General features: G+C 42.9%; 1 protein-coding gene across 9 annotated transcripts in view; it reads right to left on the minus strand.

Annotated features, from left to right (window-relative positions):
- Positions 1 to 15,350, minus strand: part of FOXN3 (forkhead box N3) — a 211,950-nt gene that overhangs the window by 110,738 nt on the left and 85,862 nt on the right. The window lies entirely within an intron of this gene.

The raw sequence follows: 15,350 nt of genomic DNA on the forward strand, positions 1-15,350 counted from the left end.
AGAAAAATGACTTTTCCCTCATATTCCACTAGGAAACCATACAAAATGATAGCTCAGGAGCAGCCTTGGTCTGCTTGAGCACACTTAACAATAAACACCAATCCTAACTGTTGACTGAACTCCACTGGCAGTCTTTCAAGGCATTAGGATAAGGTTTTTAGTTGATGTTTTCTGGAACAGGCAGGGGAGGCTGCACTACCACCTCTAGCCACTTTTCAGCCCAGGACTATCCCCTTCTCCAACTCCAACTTCTGTAAGTGGAGCAAGGCTTTCAGTTTCATGTGTTGAAGAACAAACACGCACACACACAAACCCACACCAAAAGCGGGATACTATTTTCTAGAGCCACAAGGAAGACCAAAACTGGACACTTGTTTCCTTTCAAAAACTTGTCATATTTGTGGAGCCGTACCAACTTGTAAGTGCTCCTCTACTGCACAGACTGCTTTAGGGTGCGATACACAGCACAATGTGCAAAGTGCTTACAGATCTCTTTCCAAGCTTAAAGACAGCAAATCAGCTGTAAATTCTCCCCCCCCCCCCCCCCCCCCCCAAAAAAAAAAAAAAATGGAAGAATGAAAATCTTCTCCAGCATCACTGGATGGCTGTGTGAGAGCATCTGGCCAAGTTCACAGCACTGTCAGACTTGGATTTAAAGAAAAGGTGAGGGGCTGGCACAACATACAGGAGCTGCAAACACTTTCTGTCAGACACAAGCACATCTGATGGAGGACATGAAGAGGGAGCCACCTTCTCCACACTGTTCTGGTGGAACCAGGAACATGGGGTTAAGCCTCTCCAGGGTAGCAAGGCTCAAGCCCATCTCAACCCTTTCTCTGAAGGGTGCCCTACCAGAAGGCCACTGAAGAGTCTATGGGGAGACATCTCCCTGTTCTTGACCTGAAGTGGTGCCCTTGCATGGTCAAAAAAGCATAGATTCAAGGGGCTAGAGAGCATGAGCAAGCAAGACTCTTGGGCTTTTATCTCGGTAAAACACTACAGCAGATGACTGAATGATCTGCTGCTGGTGTCAGTGTTAGAAGCTGTGTGCCACATATCTCAAACCAGCTTGCAAAAAGGAGGTTGTTATGTTTAGCCCTTTCAAATATGGGACAATGAGCCAGAGACTTGACATAAGCCTAGTAAGTGACTTTTTAGGCAAAGGACTGAGTCAAAAATAGAATCCAAACCTCTCAAATTCCACTTCTATGCTCCATCCAAGAGCCACAGCAAGAACAACGTAAAATTTCCTTTTAAGCAAGCAATGTGCAAAACTAGGAACATTTTTCAGGAGAAAACCTTTGCTGGATTCCTTATTCCTTACAGCATGGGATAAGCTTTAAAAAAAAGCTATGCTTAAATACCATCTACCTTATTTGTACTTACTGGAACACAGCTTATTGTCTCCAAACTTCCCTAAGGTTTGGTTTTTTTTTTTCTCATTTACTTCCAAGACAGACTTTTCATCTGCCTTGAAAAGATTACTCCCCAAAACTCATCAGAGTTAGTTCAAGTTGAGGACCTTGCAAGATGAAGTCACTACTGAAGAGTAACTTCAAAACCTTTCATTATTGTTAAGTTAAATTTGTTTGGCTTGCCCATATTCTTGCAAAAGCCAAAAATAATCTCACTGAAAACCAGAAACTCTCTCACACAAGAAGTATTGAGAATAATTACACTCCTTGTTAAATGAAACACTGGGAAGGCAGATTTCCCCTATTTTCACTGCAACTGAGCTGATTTATAATTTAGCACGGCAGTTTAAGATAATGCTCTCCAGCCATGCAAAGTTCCCTTTCTCAGATTGTTACTTTAGGTTTTCCACAATCACACATTAGAACAGAAATAAAAAGAAAACTGAAGTGCCATTCAGTTAAGAATCATCCTTGACTGGCAGAGGTGTGAAGAGCTCCGTTAACTGTCTGTTTAGATGTGTCATTAGTATTCCCATATACAGAGCAATCACAGGAAAGGAAATCATTGGAACTCAGACCCATCGGTTAGTGATTAATTTCCGTTTTATGACATTTGACATGCTGCTTCACTACCTCCTCCAAGCCAAAAGTCAATAGTGGCTCCAGTCAAAAAACAGTACGGAAGGAGGGGAAAAAAAAAAATCCCTGGATTACATTTGTCTCCCAGGCAACAAGTGACTGAAGAGTGGATAACAGCCCCCTGACCATCACAGCACTGGAGTACTTTCAGACTTCCCGACATGCCACCTCCCTCCCTTCCTTTCTTTCCTCCCTCCTGCCAATCACAGGTTACTACTGCTACATTCATGTTTAAGGTTATTAAAAACAAGGGGAGTGTTACTATAAATCCCCTTCACATTGTCCTAGAGCAGACTACAAGTGCACAGCTATTTCAGAGGTACTGATGGAGAGAGGAAGCAACACGTACAAGTTACCCCATAAAAGTTTATGACTGAATACTCTTTAAAAAAAAAATCACAATTATGTTTTCTATTCAGAAATCACTATGCCTTTTCCTGTCACTTATTAATATATACACAGATAGTGTATCAGAATATTGTGTACTATATCCCAACTTCCTAATTCGTTTGTTCTTTCTCAACTCAAATATACAAACCTGATTCCCCCCTCCGACAATTAAAACCAGTGCATTGCCATGAAAAGGTACATGATACACTCCGTGTCCAACTGTTTTTTCTCCCAATGGGCGGCATGCAAAAGTTTTTAAATCCTAGTTTACACAACCTGTTAGAATCCAAATAAAAACATTCAGTAATCTTTTAGTAGAAATGAAAAAAGAAGTTAGAAATTTTAAGATAAAAGAATAGAAATGCTGCTTGTCAGCTCTTTCAGTGGTTACAGCTGGGGATAACAGCATTATCTTCTACTAAAACTCCTCATTATAAACCTTGCAACTAACTGCCTGGTCTTACATATCACCTATCATTTTATTGAGCCCAAAGATCAATTAAAAAAATTGTGTGTTGAGCTCTTTCCAAGATCAATGGCTGGGAAAAAATACATAACCTGTTTGCATAGAAAATTCCAGAAAATGTTTATTTGAGGGATTTTGTTCCCTGGTTATTTCAAAACAGACTTGAAATGTGTTAGGAATGCAACTTTTTTCCAGGGTTGTTCTTTTCATTGCTGTACAAACAGTCTGTCCAAAATAAAGCTCTGGGAAGAGAGCAGATACAGGAACCACAGAACAGGGCTCAGAGGGAAGAAAGTACAATTTCTAATTGTTCTTTCTGAAGCTATGCTTACACATACGCTTTGAATCCACATGGGACTGTGCTGAAACCAGTCAGGAGCAGCTCTAGGCACCCACATCTCTTGCAGCAGCATCACCACTAAGAGGGTCTCTAAAGCAACTGACCCCTAAGGGAACATCCCCCAAAAGGGATGTAGAGGATGAAGGGGTCTGAACTGCTCCTGCTGCTTCCCCGGTCCTTGCTGCACTGTTCTCCCTGCCCCTTTGCATGTGCTCGGCCCTTCTTCCACAAGCCCATTTCAGTTACTTTCCACGAAGAAAACTATTTTGCTGGTACAATTTTGTTATTTAAACTCATTAAAGCTGGGTCACATGAAGGGTCTGATGAGCACCCAGTGCTGCTGGAAAATGGAGGACAGATGAGGGGATCCAGGGAGGGGAATGTGAGCTCTCCCCTTCTGTTGCAAGAGCTGTGGTGACACCTCAATGTAGCTCCTGGAACAGCACATTGACAAAGGAAAATTAGAGGACTCTCTGGACACAAAGCAGTTTGGAAGAGGAATGGGAAAACCAGTAGTTTACATAGAGCAGGGGTACACTGGAGAGCCAGGGTGAGGTGGGCAGCAAGGCTGACAAACACGTCCCCAAGAGCAAGACCAGGAGAGCCATGCCCTAGGCTCTTACCAGACACTGAGATGCTGGGCACTGACACAGGACTAGGCTTGGAGGCTGAGAGGAGATGAACCAGAACAGGAGACTCACAACTGTGTGAGCAACCCAGCAGCTCTGCGCAGGCACCAGCAAGCTACACCAGAAGGTAAGAATTATTACACTGAGCTCTCTGAGTTAAGGACCACAGTACTTCAAACAACAGATCTATCCTTTTTCTTCTCCACTGCCAGACCAGAACAGGATGTGTGGCCATGGCTAGGGTCTCCTGAACCAAAAGTGTCAGCAGTATGAATTAGGCATATGGCAGCTACTCAGGCTGAAGTGATGTAGCATACCACTGAGTATAGTACCCTGCCTGAGAAATGCGCCATACTTGTTACAGGGATTCTTTAGGAACTAAAAGCAAACAGAAAAAGCAGAAATTTCTCATTACTTGAAAAAAAAAGGCAATTTCAACTAGCCTCTGGAATCCCAAACTATCAAATCTTGAAATCACACCACTGTGACTTATCAGTCCCTGCCTAGCTCAGTGCAAGTTGTTGCAGTCGTTAACACAGGACCTGCAGGTAACGGTAAGGACACATTCTGCAGTGATGAGGAACCTTCTGGGGTCAGTACTCACCATTACTGATCTAAGGGTTTGCTCTCATGGATGAAACCTACTATTACAGAAAATTATCTCTTTGCAAGTAACAGTGGAGAGATTACTGGGTATCAAAGGTTCTTACTCTAATGAAATACTTATCCTGAGCTCATTGTGCCCAGTTACTCTGCAAGAACAGGTTTCAAGCAAACCCTTCACATAGGTTCACCACCAAGTTTATCCATGGGAACATCATACGTTCAAGTATGCCATGAGAGCACAGAAGTGTTTCTATAGGATCAAAAATAACTGGATGATAGAAATATCCATGATGTAACAACAATTTAAAACAACCATTTGAGTAACTACAGCCAGCACCAAAACCTGAAAAAATAAATGTTTCAGACCAGAAATAGATTTCTGTGTGTAAGGTAAAAGTGAGAACAACATTTCCCAACTTCTATATCTGCACCATATCTCATGTGGCAGCATGAACTCATCAGCCTCCTCTTCACCGACACCGCATGCCTGGAGCCACTGCTGAGGGCTCCCACCTGCGCATGAAGATGCTGGGGTGGTGAAAGCACACCCAGGGCTGTCAGGCAGCAAGGACCTTCACGAGAACAGGCACCATGAAAACGTCTACCCCCAGAAAGAGCAGGGTCCTTCACACACCACCCAACACCGCCGTCACCCAAAACACAGAGCAATTCTGGAAACCCTGACTAACGCAGTTTTCTGACTGGTTCCCAGGGACAGCAAGTGAACAGCAAGAACTCCTGAAGACAAATTCTGCTCTTCTCATCTTATGAAAAAATCTGTTTCATTAGCAAACTGAGGGATTTTTGTGAGGAGATGGAGAGGCAGGAGAAAGGGAAGTAAAATGCTTCATGACACCCTGCCCTCAGCTCTGAAAATGACCATGAAGAACATAATAATCACTCCAGAATCCCCCTCAGGATAGAATGGCTTGCATAAACAACTTCCTTGCACTGTGCAGAGACACCAGCCAAGTGACTTCAAAACCATCCCACAATACAACACAGATTACACATCCTTCTCCAAATATGCTGCTGCTCTGGAAGATTTGCAAACATCATGCGGGCAACTGTGGGAAACAAATGGCTTATGATGACAAAATTCACCCAGACTAAAAAATGCAGGTCTACTGCAGTCACTGATGCCACGCTCAATCCGTGCTGCAACAGGGAGGGCAAAGAGGCTTTTCAGTATCAAAAGAGAACTTGAGCAACCAGGAGTGCTACTCAAAGGTCAGCTTTGTGCTCTTCACTTGCAGACAGTGATGCAGAGAAGGGTGCACCTTACTTTTTCAGTTCAGCTACCTACCCCCCACATTAGAATCACGCTCCTCTCTAAATGAAGGGCATCACTGATAAAATAGGACCAACTCAGAATTCATTTAATTTGCATGAATTCAACTTCATTTACATGAGGCAGAATGAGCATACTAGTATCAAAACTGGGGAAAGGTACTATATATAACAAATTTTAAACTATTTATCTGGCAAATGCTTAGGAGTATTCAAGATTAAGATGCCAAAGCTGGTCCACTGGTCTGTTTAAAACACTGTTGTTATCTTTACCCATCAGTATTTCAAGTTATCAAGACAGACATCATCTTGCTTGTTCTGCTAGCCTACATTGCTTCTGCAGTTTTAAATAGTTTTCATGAGTGGTCACAGATAATAGTAAACCTTTATCCTCCCTAACAGCTATGTACCTTGCAGATGAGGCTCCCTTTTTAAACAAATGAAGTAATTTGCAGAAAGACACAAACAGAGCATTTAAATCATTTGAGGTCAGCTGGTTTAAAAAAGAAAATACAACTGCTAAGGAATTCTTAAAGAAAGAAAAACAAAGCCACTGCCAAGGATTGTTATTATTATAAAACACATTCCTTAGATCCACTGTAATCTCACATAAAAATTACAAATAACTATTCATGAAGTTTAAGAGTAGATTTTCTTCATTCTCTTCCAACATTTCTAGCACAGATCAGTGAAATTCTATACAGCCTGTTTTAAAGAATTGTACTATCGACCTTAACAGCCATTTTAATGACAGTAACAACTGTATGGCAAGCATTTAATTTTCAGAAACCCTCACATAAAATCCCCCTTTTACCTATGAACTCAAAAGAGTAAGGAACTTCCCCTGCCCTTCCAAGAAAAGTTGGTAGTGTTATGTGACAGCTTGACAAGAGGAGAAAATTAAAGTATCATTTGCATGCAGCATAACAAAACCCTCACACCCACCTCTCCTGCATGTTTTCAGGTCTTTTTTCAGTAAACTAGCAGTCACAGCCCAAGCACAAAGCTGAAAAAGAGCTCTGACTAGCTAAAACATAATTACATAACCACAAATGTATGCTCATTTAATGAATGAAATTAAAGGTCTGATGGGAAGGCTTGTTGGAGTATAGTGTTCAACCCAAGTAAACTGGCTGCATCAAGAAATCACCAGCTCTTCTGAAGAAAACAAAAAGTTTGGGCTTTTTAAATCTTATTTTGCTCCAAGTAAAAACATCCATTAGTTTAAATCACACGGGTCCAAGTCTCTGCTTTCATGCTCGTCTCTTGATAATTTAACTCACTTGCTCAATGAGTGACTCCAGACACTAACACAGCCACCAACCTTTTAAACCCCTAGTTTGCCTTTGGGAAAGCGGCCCGATTCTGCCCCAGATGGCATAGGGGCATTGAGCATTTCCAGGCCCCTGGTCTGGAACCAAAACAGGGTAAGTAACTTCACTGAGAAGTATGGTTATAGTGGAAAAGGACTACTTATCCTTGAAATGAAATAAAACAAAAACCCCAAACCAAAAAGGAAGCCAAGCATGCAAATAAACAATGCTACAGCATTAATGAGGCTAGGCTCGAGATGGGAAGTTACAGCTAGAGAAAAGGAAACGCTGTGGTATTCCACAGTCAAAAAAGAATCCAAAACAACAAAACCAACCCTATTTCACAGGCAAGATACAATGCAAGATCCTGCAACACAAGAAAGTGCTACCACTGTGCAGTGGTCTTCCAATGTTAAACAAGCTCAAGTCTCACCAGCACAAGACATAGAATCATAGAATAGTTAGGGTTGGAAAGGACCTTAAGATCATCTAGTTCCAACCCCCCTGCCATGGGCAGGGGCACCTCACACTAAACCATATCACCCAAGGCCTCATCCAACCTGGTCTTGAACACTGCCAGGGATGGAGCATTCACAACCTCCCTAGGCAACCTATTCCAGTGCCTCACCACCCTAACAGGAAAGAATTTCCTCCTTATATCCAATCTAAACTTCTCCTGTTTAAGTTTTAACCCATTACCCCTTGTCCTATCACTACAGTCCCTAGTGAAGAGTCCCTCCCCAGTATCCCTATAGGCCCCCTTCAGATACTGGAAGGCTGCTATGAGGTCTCCATGCAGCCTTCTCTTCTCCAGGCTGAACAGCCCCAACTTCCACAGCCTATCTTCATACGGGAGGTGCTCCAGTCCCCTGATCATCCTCGTGGCCCTTCTCTGGACTTGTTCCAACAGTTCCATGTCCTTTTTATGTTGAGGACATCAGAACTGCACACAATACTCCAGGTGACACCTCACAAGAGCAGAGCAGAGGGGCAGGATCACCTCCTTCAAAGGTTTGTAAGTTTTTCTTTGTACCTTTGTACTTTTGGCCCTGCTCCCTCCAGCACTGCCTGGGAGTATAGCCCCCACACAGACCTCTGAAGAGTGACCCATACATAGGTAGGCACAGGTCCTCCCTACCTGCCACAGGCAGGACAAGGAACTGTAAGCAACAGCTCACAGCAACAGCTGTGAGACAGCACCTGAGGGACTGTGTCCAGGTTTCATACAAATGAAGGCCTTCACAGGCTTCTCAGCAGATTTTTGCCTCAGCACTCCCCATCTTGAGTATACAGAAGTCAGAAACGTCTTCTAACGCTTGAGCTGGGCACCCAGCAATCCAAGGTATATCCCCAGTGTCCAAGCTTGTCATCCCACAAGGGACACTTCAGCACCAGGTCAGGAGTGACCCTCCACTGTTACTCCAATCACAGTGACTCATTGCCAGGTAACACCACGGACACAGGTGCTCCACTGCTGCTCCTCTAGCTCCTCCACTGCTTCCCCAGCACACCAGCAGCTGTATGCCCATTAGTACAGGTAAGCTCACAGTACTACTGCCTACAGCCAGCAGTGGATCTGCTACACCACAGTATCTTCCCACTGCTCTCATCATTAAACAATTCCTCCAACAGGTTCAGGAGGTGTTGCATTATGTCACCCAAGAGTCATATTCAGCCTGTTAAATATCTCCTCATTGAGTTTATATGCACACCACCCTATAAAGCTATCAGACTGCCACATGGAAATCCTGCAAGCAACTGAAGAAAGCAGTGTCGTTAACTGCCCTTAAACGATACCTGGCTCCTCTATATAGTAGTACTATGTTGTTTCATGCTAGTGCCTAGCAACACCAGACGTTCCCCACAGCCTCCTCAGGCTAGGAGAAGTCTGGGCACTGAAGAACACAGGCTGTGACACTGCTAGGGAGGAACAAAGCGCAAGATCAAACAGATGCAGGGAGACTGGGCTGGGAAGGCAGGAGAGCCCAGAAGACAAGTCAGCCTTATGGGCTGTCACAAGGCATACTTGAGGGAGACTAGATAGCAAGTGGCATTAATAATGCTGTTTTAGCCTATAGAATTCCTGTCTATACATGGAAGATGTAATTACCCCTACTCTATTGAAAAGAAAATTGAGGATACACAGAATCAAAAGAATAAAAAAAAGAAGTTAAGCGCTCAAGGTCACCTATAAAGTCAAAGGCAAAAGAAAAAAATCCCTGAGTCTCCAAGCCATAGCCCATTTAGCAGGGTATGTTAATTTCATGTCAGAGGGGCACTCATTTAAATACCCACTGGTCATCTGATACTCTTCATGTTATCTACATTATACAATTAGAAAAGACACAAATTGCCTTTTCTTACAAACACACGGTTATGTCGTGTACAGAAATCTAGTGACAATTTTAAAACACAACCCTTCACGCAACAGATATTAAAAAAAATTGTTCAACACTTATATCTGTACTAAAGGTTCACAGGTCACTTTTTGCCTACTACTGTATTAATGATGAAATAAGCCAGTGAGTGAATTTCCAGGGGAACGGGCTAACAGCTAGTAAGGACTGGAGGGAGGGAGTAGGTCACACTAAATCCATTAGCAGTAATAATAAATTATTAAATTTATTAAAAAATAAATAAAAATAGAAATAAGGAAAACCTGACAAACACGAATGGATTTGCACCATTTCCCCCATAACTGTTTATTTAATGTAGGGTTTTTCCTTGCTTAGTATTTAATATTAGTTCACATGATGAACTAAGGGGGAAAACCAGGCACTTAGGTAAACGGTTTGAGAAGCTGCCTGGATGTGGGGTTTCCAAGTGTCCCTGGGCTCTTTAGGGAAACAGCCCCGCTTGGCAAGCTCAACAGATCCCTGTCCCCTGCAGCAGGCACATGCTGAAGGAAAACTGTTCTCCTGCAACAGAGACCTCAGCGTTACTGCACATCAACACACAAATTACTTCTGCATTTACATACACACACTTTACTCTGCTTGTGTCCAATTTCCACACTGAGTTCAGAGATACTTTTTTTTTTACTACCACTCCTCATTCTCTCTCATTTTTCTCATGGCTGAATGAAACCCCAAAAAGCAAAACCAAACACCCTCCTTGCTCCAAGCATCCTCCAAAATGAGGCAACTTCTTGACTGCACTTGAAGTCTTCACCTCATTCACACAGCACAAGTCACAGCCAAAATGCCACAAGCCCAAACATCATGGACTCTAAAAAGCCTGGGACTTGACTACAACCCTGGTACCTTTGCATGCAGAGCAAGAGCACACCAACATTCCTTCCTCCCAGATGCCAGGTGGTGTCAACACAGCTCTACAGAAATGCCTCCTAAATTGCTAAGACTGATCAATGGCTTTGCAATGAAGGTGAACCAGGGCAAGACCAGTTTAGCCCCAGGAGCAAACCAGCCTCCTGTGGGGAGGTCAGAACCCAGCTGCTCCAGCAAGCGTGCTTGCTCTTAGACAAAGGGCACCCTGGTGGGACTGAAACAGCAGTGCCTGAGGAGACAGCCTTCCTCACCTGGCTTGATCTGAGGTCTTGCTTTTTTTGTAACACAGAACAAGAGGAAATCCCAACCGAGAGCACACTACTGAGACCTACGCACAGCCAGACAGGGAGCAGCAAGGCCCCGCCAGCCTGGCTGTGGAGGAAGAGCACCACCACCTTCAGCACCAACCTCTTCCTGCACTTCTGGGAAGCCAGCCATAAAAGCCTTCCTGGGAGAGGAAGAAACACACCTCAACTGCACCGAAGACTTTCAGCATGGGAAGACTCTGATCTCAAGAGTGCAAGGGAATTATATAGTGGGCAGAGAGGGGGAGTGGGATGCTAAGCTGCCTGCCTGCCTCCACTGACTATCATGTCACAGGTCACTAAAAAGCACCGTGTCCTATTCTTAGCTATAACTTTGGCCACGCAAGCACAATCCCTTGCCCCACCTGCAGGTGTATGGCATCAGCCACAGCAGGGGAGCCTGCACCCAGCCCAGGGATGAGCATCCTACCAGGAAGGTCAGGGAGGGAGAAGCAGGTGAGAAATTGTCCTTCTCAGCAGAAGGATGCAGTGCCAAGGAGTAAAAGCAAGCAAAATCACTGGACCTCATCCTGAAGGTGGAGTAAGTTAAAAGGAACAATACAAGAACCTCTCATTGTGGGAGCAATTGATTCAGATGTGTTTGCATTTCCTCCCATTTTTACTTTAAATCTGCTGTAGAAGCACAGCTTGTAAAGACAGTAAGAAAATGGACTTGCTTAGCCTTCAAAGTTTTACTCGCAGTAAGATTCATTAAAACTGTAAGAAAACTCCCTTTACTATTTTTCTCCATGCAGCACCTCAACAACAGATTTGACAATTACAGGGGTTTTGTTGCCTTGGGTTTTTTAGGTGCTGTATTTTTACAAGCAGGGCTACATGGGTCACAGCTCTTAAAATGCTAAAAGCAGCCAATGCAACAAAAAGCTTGGCATGAGGAACTTCTGCAGCATAAGCCACTCAATCAAGCATATTTTAGAGTGGATAATTAATACTGCATTTCAGCCTCCTGGAGCACCTCCACCAGTAAAACAGATTTGAAAGTGTGCAGACAGTTTATTAAACATGGCAACGTGATTACATTAGAGAAATAAGATGTAGATTCACTGGTGTGCATGGATTGAAAACAAAAAAAATGAATATTTAAATCTAGGTTTTTTCCAAGGAAGCTAGCAAACTCCTGATCAAAACCTACAGCTTGGCAAGAGTAGGGTTCACAGGTTTATTCATGTTATTTCCTGGGCAGACTAGTTCTGCATTAGCAGAGCATTAATCAAATTCTAAATACTTAAGCATCCTGACCCAATACAGATTCTTCCTCCGTTTAAAGTCTACCTTATTTTTCCAGATGTGATTCCAAACCCCACAGTGATTTTGCTATTCCATATAAAAAAAAAAAAAAAAAAAAAAAAAAAAGGAAAAAAGGGTTTCCTCAGATTCACAGAAGAGACTCGAAAGGTGGAGGCAGCAGCAGAGTCAGCCTGCAAACCCACCGAAACAAACCCAACAGAAATAGAAACATCACTCCTCAGGGCGCTCTTTCAGCTAAGCTGGTAGCAAACAGGATGTGAGCATCAAGGCACTGTGTGCAGAGAAGAGGTTATTCAAAATAGCAAGTTCAGGCACAGACCGGGTCTTTTACCCAGCAGGGAAAGAGTGGGAGGAAGGGGAGAAAAAAACAAGTTTTCAACCCACACACTGCAGCCCTGCCTGCTTGGGTTTTCCCCGGTTCTTCTTTTTAACTGAATTACCTCGCACGCAGTCGTTCTCAAGTGCAGTGTTCACAGGCAGCCCCCATGAAACAGGGCTACACGGGAAACCGGCATGAGTTTTGAGCGCGCTGGGAGAAGGAGGAGGAGGAATGACAGGCTCCTTGTGAAAAAGAGAAAGAGGAACAGGGGTACTTATGAAAAGACACACTGTCCACTGCTTGACTTGAACTTGAGAATGAAAGAAAAACTGAGCTTAGAGCAAGGGGAGAGGAAAGAAAACCAGAGGACAACACATCTAGAAACCTCTGGAAACTCGAAAAGCTGTATCAGCTTCTACACTGGGCTAACTCACAGTCCTCACCCTCCCAGTCCTCGGTGTTCACTAGCAAGCTATTACTCTTTCTAATCATCATATATGAAGAGGCTGCTGATCAATATTGCACGAGGGTGATTAGTGCTCAGTGATTAAACATCAGTGTATGATCTAATTTAACGTGCCTGAAGTGGAAGGAAACAGGGAGAAACAATTTCTGAGCAGACTCCAGTAATGAAAATTGACAACTTGCCCAACATCAGATGTTGATGCTGTGAAGAGTTCAGAACTAACAAGGACGAGATGATGTATGATACTCTCAGAAGGATGCAAAATTGTTTTCCTCCAAATTATTCATGATCAAATATGCCTTTGAACAGCTCTACCATCTAAAGGAAAAGAAAATCTCATTTAAGGATGCCAAAGCAAGGCTATTTTGATGACACAGGTGTCATGCGAACAGGCATGCTGTGACCTGAGTCACTGCTCCAGGTCTCCTGTGATCTTTTCTCTATCAGTTTCACACAGCAAGCCTTCATGTTTGACACACCAAAAATAGGAGATGGTTTACAAATAAAAACCTTGCTTCAAAAAGGATCGCAACTTTTTTCTCTTACGAAATGCAAATGCACTTTCAGCACTGTGCAATGCCCGTGCCACACACTCCTCAGACAGGCATTTATGAATGGTTCCATTTCTAAATGATGGAAGTAGAGAAAGAAAGAACGAAGACGAGGAGAAAATTACAAAAATAGCAATCATAAATGAATACCTGAATGTGAAAAGCAACCAAAAATAACATACAAACTCCTTTATGAAAAACATATACCTAGAAAGTGATGTCCGAACTGCGGAAGGCCCTATCTGAAGGCTGAGCAAAAAGGAAGGGGCACCTTATAATTGATTTCACTGATCCGACTGATAATGAAAAACTTTGACAGCAGGAATCTTACCTTTCAAAACTGCACAATGAACCAAGTCCTGCTGTAAAACAGTAACCAGCCCTTGAGCACGTCGGTGGTGTGAAAACCCACTACCGCTTGCCCCACAAAAGGCAGCCAGATATACCAGTGTAAAAGCACCCTCCAAAGGGTCCTTCTTCTCTTCATACTTGTGCTAAGTGACCACAGAGGCTGACATCTGCACTACAACTGACTGATGATCTCTGTTGCTGTTTTCCTTGCAAAAGACTCTGAGGCAATACTAAACACACCACCACTGAGAGTTTGAAAGGAACTTGACAGATTACAACTTACTGCAACACCCAGAATCTGGCTTTAATAATGCCAATTCATAGCATTTTCAGCATGTTGGGATTCTAGATGTCTCCATCAGAAAGTCATGAGATGGTGTAAAATCACAGGGAAGGGGCAGGACATGGGGACCAAACAAAAGTATTTCTAGCAGTCTTCACTTCTGTAGAAGAGCCTGAAAAAGATCTTAAAGGCTCTAAAATAAGGTGCACCTTCTCTCCCCCATTATTTTAGATGACATGATTTTTAAAGCTGATTTCAAAACTTACAAGGGCCAAATCTCTATACAGGCACCCCCTAACCTTTATCATATCCATTCGTAATACTACACACACACACACACACACACACACACACTCCTAGATGCTAGCATTACTTGGTCTAACTTAAAAGCCATGCGACACAGAATTTATTTGGGCAATTACAGAACTGCCTCCCTTTCCAAACAAAAGCATGTCTCTGTACAGAGTGCAAGAAGGCGGGGGCTACATGTGGCATGGATTGAAAAGCTATTTAGACCAGCTCTCAAACTGTTTTATTGTTTAACCTGATGCCAAACAACAGGAATGGACAGATAGTCAAAACAGGAAAAAAACAACAGTTTAATACTGATGAAGCAAATTCCCCCCCTTTTTAATGCATGTCTAAAAATTAAAGGCTCAGAGTGCAAATTCACAACAAGTTTGTGAACCCTCTTTTATAAATTGCAAGGGAAATAAATTGAAGTTGATGTGGCACACAAGTGGATAATTCTACCATAATTAAGACACGGACTCTCATCCCGTCAGCTCAAGCCCAGCCAAACGCATTTTTGGCATACTAGACACTGGAGGGTGAGTGGGACTCGAGTACTGGTGAAGAAGCAGATGGTAATTAGCAAAAGTGGTTAGATCACAAGCATGTTTACTTTGAAACTAAAATAACGCAAGCATTTTAGCTGGGGGGAGGGCATTTTCCCATTTTTTTCCTAGTCAGCAGAAAAACAGGAAGAGAAAGCAAGATCTTTCATTTCAATGCTACAAATGAAATCAAAGCTTTCTAAATGAAAATGCTGTATTTTTTAATCAAACAATAACAGAAAAGCTTGTCTCCTAATGGAAAGGGGCATAATTACATTTCTGCTTTTCCAAATTCAAAGTTCCTCAGATCTAAAAGCCAACAGCAAATGACACATCAAAGCAGACCTGCTAAGCCAAGAACAAAGAACTTCATTCTTCCAAACAAAAGCAGCACTGCCCAAAAGGCAGTGAAGTCTTACAGGTGTTATAGCAAAACCTGAAAGGACAAAAAAACTAGTCAAAGTGAATGTGTTTCACTAAATTTTAAGTGCTGGTTTGGTTCAGAAAAAGCAAGAGAGATGGTTCAGGTTAGTTAAGCTCTCAATTTAGAGTGAACTGTAGTCTAAACAGTTCTGGTGAAGCTAAACTGGTAAGC

The sequence above is a fragment of the Pezoporus wallicus genome, unplaced genomic scaffold, assembly GCF_028554395.1.
Source record: "Pezoporus wallicus isolate ANWC-B61680 ecotype Strahan unplaced genomic scaffold, APGP_CSIRO_Pwel_v1 contig_3017, whole genome shotgun sequence".
NCBI classification, from domain to species: Eukaryota; Metazoa; Chordata; class Aves; order Psittaciformes; family Psittacidae; genus Pezoporus; species Pezoporus wallicus.